This window comes from Triticum urartu, chromosome 1 (genome assembly GCF_003073215.2).
Source record: "Triticum urartu cultivar G1812 chromosome 1, Tu2.1, whole genome shotgun sequence".
NCBI classification, from domain to species: Eukaryota; Viridiplantae; Streptophyta; class Magnoliopsida; order Poales; family Poaceae; genus Triticum; species Triticum urartu.
The window spans coordinates 121284049-121290781 of NC_053022.1; positions in this window are offsets into that span (position 1 = coordinate 121284049).

Consider the following 6733-nt stretch of genomic DNA (forward strand, 5'->3'; position numbering starts at 1 on the left):
GTGTATCTTACCAGAGGGGGTCTCTTTAGGCTCCCCTGCCGCAGCTAGTGCGGCCTCCAGTTGGGCTTTGCACTCTTTCAGCTCCTGGGACAGTACGGTATTCTTCTTTGTAAGAACCTGCATAACAAATGATCCTTAAACCAGTTACTCTAACTGTTTCAAGTCTCGGGGGCTACTGGTATATACATATATATTTACCAAAATTTTCTTACCCGTATGTCTTTTACATATTGCTCCGTGGCTCTGGTTAAACCATTTTGAGCAGCACGGAGGTACGCATCTCCCGAATTGAAGGCATCTAATGCCTCCCGGGAGAAACAAGCGTCGCGAAGAACTGTCCGGCGATGCCTGTGGTTCATGGCACTCTCCAGCTCAGAATTGGTGGCAGACAGCCTGTCCGCATCCTCTGTCGGAGGAGCGTCCGGTGCGCGCCTCGTGTTCGCTCCCGCTTTTGGGCCAGGCGTTGGAGCCTGGCTGGTGGAGGCGCGGTTGGCAACCTCTCCGGATGTAGTCCGGCGAGGTCTCTTCGTCCTGAAGATAGCACGAACGTTAATATGCCCTGAAGAAATAACACCAGGGAAAAAGAGGATGCGCTATACCTTTGCGCCGGCGTCCCAGTCCAGACTACATTCCTTTTTGCCCCACGGGGCCCTGCAGCCCCTCGTTGGCTAGCCGCCGCAGGTTCGGCCTCCCGCCTTGGAAACCTCCCCTGCAAAACACGGTCGTTGTCAGGAAAACTGAAATGCGTGAGAATGGATTCCTTCTCAAAGGGATGAGACTCCGCTCTCTGTTACCTCGGAGGCCGGGATTAACCCTGGGTAATCAGCCGTAATGGCCACCAAGGTATTGTCCTTGCTTAACTGATGAAACACCCCGTCAATCAACTCCACCGATATATCCGGATCCTCTTCGGAGTCCGGATCGAGGGACCGTTCTGGATCCTCGGGTTGTGGGGGACGGCTATTTATATCCTTTACTTCCTGACACAGTTCCTGCGTTGAAATCGTTGGACTACATATTTAATCATGGGAATATAAAGCGGATGGGCAGGCACAATTGTTCACTTACCCAACTCGGGGGGTTGTACATACTAAATCCGCCCTGCGGGTTGACGCGGAGGAATTCCTCCTCTTCTCCCTTGTACAAAGAGGATAAGATCTTTACTAGAGCGGCAGCTGAGGCTGGCCCCTTACGACCGTAACGGGTGGCGTCATCCTCCCCGTTAAAATCCCACATGGGGCGGCCTCTATATTGAAGCGGCTGCACCCCCCGCATAATGCATGCGGCCATGACTCCAATCATGGTTAGTCCGGAATGAGCCAATAGTCTTATCTGGCCCATCAGGTGAAGGACGTCCCTGTTGCTTTCTCTCTGAGAGCTCCGCAGACGCTAGCTTAGGTGTTTCTTTAAGGGAGCACTGTTGAATTCGGGGAGACCGACCCGGATAGGGTCCGGTAGCGGGACATCATCTATATAAAACCATTCCGAAGGCCAGTCCTCGGACGCCTTCTTTGGGCTTCCGGATAGATATCCGGTCCCGGCGATACGCCACACTTCGGCTCCGCCCACTTGATATATAGACCCCTCTTGAGAGTGGGGCACCAGATAGAATAATCTCTTCCACAGCGCGAAATGAGCCTCAACACCCAAGAATAGCTCGCAAAGAGCGACGAAGCCCGTGATATGCAATATAGAGGCGGGCGTGAGATCGTGCAGCTGGAGGCTGTAGAACTCCAGAAGCCCATGGAGAAATGGATGGATTGGAAATCCAAGTCCTCTTACTAGATAAGGGACGAGGCACACCCGCTCTCCTTTGGAGGGACTAGGGGTGCTCTCCGCTTGCTCTCCGCCATTATAGGTGGCGAGTCCGGCTCGGACCGGGACCATATAGGCCTAAGGGAGAAATCCCTTGGCCTGAAGCGACACTAGCTCGCTGTGCGGGATGGAGCACCTCTCCCAGTCTCCAGGTTTAGGACTGGAAGGGCGAGAGGAGGAGCTGCGACGACTGGCCATGTTGGAATGAACCTTTGCTGGAGGCGCTCTGATGATTACTCGCGGAGAGGAGAAGGTGTGGTTTGGATCTGAATCCCCATCCCATTAAATAGGTGGCTCATTTATGCGGCTAGGGGTGTGAATGTAAAAACACCCCGACTTTACACATTCGTTTGACACGTGGAAGACGGCCATTATTGGGCGTGGAAGCCAAGGTGCGCTACATTACGAAAATCGGACATTATTCAGCAGGTACACGGAATTTGGAGGAGAACCCGCCTTGCAATGCCGAAGACAATCTGCGCGCCGGACTCATCGTCATTGAAGCCTGGTTCGAGGGCTACTGAGGGAGTCCTGGATTAGGGGGTGTCCGGGACTCCAGGACTATGAAGATACAAGATTGAAGACTCCGTCCCGTGTCCATATGGGACTTTCCTTGGCGTGGAAGGCAAGCTTGGCGATGCGGATATTCAAGATCTCCTACCATTGTAACCGACTTTGTGTAACCCTAACCCTCTCCGGTGTCTATATAAACCGGAGGGTTTTAGTCCGTAGGACAACTTCATCATACAACAATCATACCATAGGCTAGCTTTTAGGGTTTAGCCTCCTTGATCTCGTGGTAGATCTACTCTTGTACTGCCCATATCATCAATATTAATCAAGCAGGATGTAGGGTTTTACCTCCATCAAGAGGGCCCGAACCTGGGTAAAACATTGTGTCCCTTGTCTCCTGTTACCATCCGGCCTAGACGCACAGTTCGGGACCCCCTACCCGAGATCCGCCGGTTTTGACACCGACATTCGGCTTGACAGCTGTCGTCGCGTGTCGGGGCACACCCCCACGATCCATAGATCATTCTGGACGGACCTTCTTTATTCTTCAGGTCCTGCTGCAGGTCATATGTGTATCCCTGAGTAGTTTTTTCTCTGCCTTTACGGCGAGGTAGGATGGGTCGGTGTTTGGCTTGAGTTGCCGTTTTGTCCCGGCCACGTGGTGGTTGATTAGTCGCATTACGTGCTGATGGTACGGGCTCAAGTGCTTCATCATCGAATTGAGGTAGCAGTTTACGCTTTGGGTAACTTTTGGTTGGGTGCTCGAGGCCGTATTCTTCTACTGCCAAGACATTAGTCCATCTATCGTTGAGCAGATCTTGACTAGTTTGAAGCTGCTACTGCTGCTTCTTTTTCAGGCTCTTTGCAGTGGCTATTAGCCGTTGCTTAAAGCGCTCCTGCTCAAGAGGTTCCTCAGGCATGATAAAGTCTTCGTCGCCGAGGCTCACCTCATCCTCGGAGGGTGGAAGATAATTACTGTCCTCTGAGTCTTCGGTTGCAGCCTGTTCATCAGGACCAACTCGCCCATCCTCCCGACCGTCTTGTTCGGAGTTTTGCTCGATGGGATTTTCTTGGTCTTCGGCATCATCCGGAGTGTTGTTGTCTCTCATGCCGGTATTAATGTGTTTGCTGCTGCGTGATTTAGAGCGGTGTCATCGGCGCTTTTGTTGTATCTTGGGAGGTTTATCCTCTATCGGATTTTTCCCTTTATCACTGTCACCCTCCTTGGGTGCGCCCACCATATACACGTCATACGAAGAGGTGGCCGTCCAGTGTCCGGTAAACGGCGGGTTTTCGGCTTGCTCCTCTCCGGCATCGTCGTCCATACCGTCGATTTCTTCGGAGTCATAATCGAGCATGTCAGTTAAGTCCTCTACTGTGGCGATGAAGTGGGTGGTGGGTGGGATGTAAAATTCCCCGCTCTCAGCCCCTAGTCCGGGCTGGGCGTAGTTCTAACGTTGCTCCTCCGTAATCACGAGGGATCGCATCAAGTCCAGAACCTCGCTTAAAGGTGAGGTTTGTTGAGGAAGAAAAGAATTCGTGGAGTATGGTAGGAAAGGAATTCCTTGGCCGAGCTCACGCGATGCTGGCTCGGAGATTTTGGAGCCGACGTCCGGGGAAGAGTCTGGCTTGGTGATGGAAGTCGGTGACATGGCTTCCTCCAGTTCTCCCGTACTGGGCCTAGTGGCCACAGATAGTCCAGCGGTTTTAGAAATCCTGTCTTCGGTACTGGCGAGGTGCTCCGGCTCTAAGGCCAGAGCGGAGGTTGGGATCGTGAATCCGTGGAAGATCAAGTCTCCTTGGATATTAGCGACATAATCCAGGTTTCCAAAACTAATCTGGTGACCTGGGGCGTAGCTGTCGATCTGCTCCAAATGGCCAAGCGAGTTGGTCCACAGTGCGAAGCCACCGAATACGAAGATCTGGCCGGGGAGAAAAACCTCCCCTGGGGCAACATCATTGCAGATGATGGATGAAGCCATCGAATCTTCTGACGACAACATAGTGGAACTCTCAATGAAAGCACCAATGTCGGTTTCAAAACCGGCAGATGTCATGTAGGGGTTCCTGAACTGTGCGTCTGAGGTTGATGGTAACAGGAGACAAGGGACACGAAGTTTTACCCAGGTTCGGGCCCTCTCGATGGAGGTAATACCCTACTTCCTGCTTGATTAATATTGATGAGTATGGGGGTTACAAGAATTGATCTACCACGAGATCATAATGGCTAAAACCCTAGAAGTCTAGCCTATCTGATTATGATTGTCTCTACGGACTAAAACCTCTGGTTTATATAGACACCGGAGGGGACTAGGGTTGTACAAAGTCAGTTACAGAGAGAGGAATCTTCATATCTGAATGCCAAGCTTGCCATCCACGCCAAGGAGAGTCCCATCCGAACACGGGTGAGAGAATCTTTAGTCTTGTATCTTCATGGCCCAACAGTCCGGCCCATGTCCAACAGGTCGGACGCCCGAGGACCCCTTAGTCCAGGACTCCCTCAGGTTGCATGCTGGAGTCCGAGGTGGCCTGGAATATCTTGGCATGTGCATCCTTGATCTTGCCATGGATGGCCTCGACCCATGCCAAGGCTATATCAGTGGCACGGATGGCAGCTCGAGCGCTCTCGGCGTTTGCAGCCGCCATCGCAGCAGCGGCTGCAGCCGTCTTGGCTGCTGCAGCTGCCTTGTCGGCTGCCGCAGACGCCCTCTCGGTGGAAGCGGCCCGCTCAATGCGGATGCGGGGGCACTCTCGGCGTAGGCAGCGGCGCTCTCGGTGCAGGCGGTGGCGCTCGGGGGGGACGCAACCATCGTATGGGCCTTCACGAAGCGTTTCCACAGCGTCATCTTTGAAAGAAGGGGGTGCGGGAATGGCGATCGGGATTCATGGATTCGGGGGTTGCCGACACTAGAGAAGACGAGTCGGCGAAGCTTAAGGAGAGAGACTTAAATAGACCCAGATATTTTCATCGCAAACGGTTCCTAGAAAACAACTGTGTGTGATGTTGTAGATATTTTTTTATTAGCTGTGAAAGACGAATTTGTAATAAAGTGCCAACGGATGGTATTTTAAATGAACGAGAAATTTTGTAGTACTAATACAACTGTCATGTCAAATTTTGGAAAATTTCAGGGGTCATTTGACCTTCTAAGACATTTAAGTGATTTTCTAGCCATTTAATGACTGTAATTGAAATTTGAACTACATGTACATGCAATAGCTAACCATAACGGTTTTAAAGCTCATATTTCGTGTACTTGTGTGTGATTTAATTCCATGTGCAGTAAATTGGAAGGTATTTTCAAACATATTGGTCTAACGGCTATGACACAATTCAGCATGGAGTGATATGGCATTTTAATTCCAAAAAATAAAAAGAATCAAAAACACATGAAACCTTGGTTGATGTAATGTCATGCCACCAAGATGATGTGGTAAAAAAAATTGGCATGTTTGACCAAAGTTTGGACACACACCCCTCACAAACCAGAGAAACTCACTAGAAGGCTCGTGGTTCCGAAAGGGAACAATGCATGTTTGATGACGAGCGGGAGATAGCTTCCTCTTAAGGCCTTCAAATTTTTTTTTCTACGTCTAACGTGCACTACTACAACTGTAATGTGAAATTTTTGAAAATTCTATGGGTCATTTGACCTTTTAAAGATATTTAAGTGATTTTCTAGCCATTTAATGTCCGTAATTCAAATTTGAACTACACCTACATGCAACGCCTAACCAAACCGGTTTGAAAAATCATATTTGCGTACTTGTGTGTGAGTTAATTCCATGTGCAGTAAACTAGAAGGAATTTTTGAAACATATTTGTATCACGAGATGGACACATATGCATGAATACGTATGCATGGAGTGGCATGGCATTTTAATTCAAAAAAAAATCAGAAACACATGAAACCTTGGTTGATGTAATGTCATGCCACCAAGATGATGTGGTAAAGAAATTGGCATGTTTCACGAAAGATTGGACACACATCCCTCACAAACCGGAGCAACTCGCTAGCAGGTTCGTTGTTCCGAGAGGGAACAATGCATGTTTGATGACGAACAGGAGATAGCTTCCTCTTATGGCCTTCAAAGTTTTTCTACGTCTAACGTGCACTACTACAACTGTAATGTGAAATTTTGGAAAATTCTAGAGGTCATTTGACCTTTTAAAGACACTTAAGTGATTTTCTAACCATTTGATGACCGTAATTCAAATTTGAACTATATCTACATGCAACGCCTAACCAAAACGGTTTGAAAAATCATATATGTGTACTTGTGTGCGAGTTAATTCCACGTGCAGTAAATTAGAAAGAATTTTCAAACATATTGGTCTCACGACATGGATACATGCATACGTATGCATGGAGTGACATGGCATTTTAATTCAAAAAAATAGAAA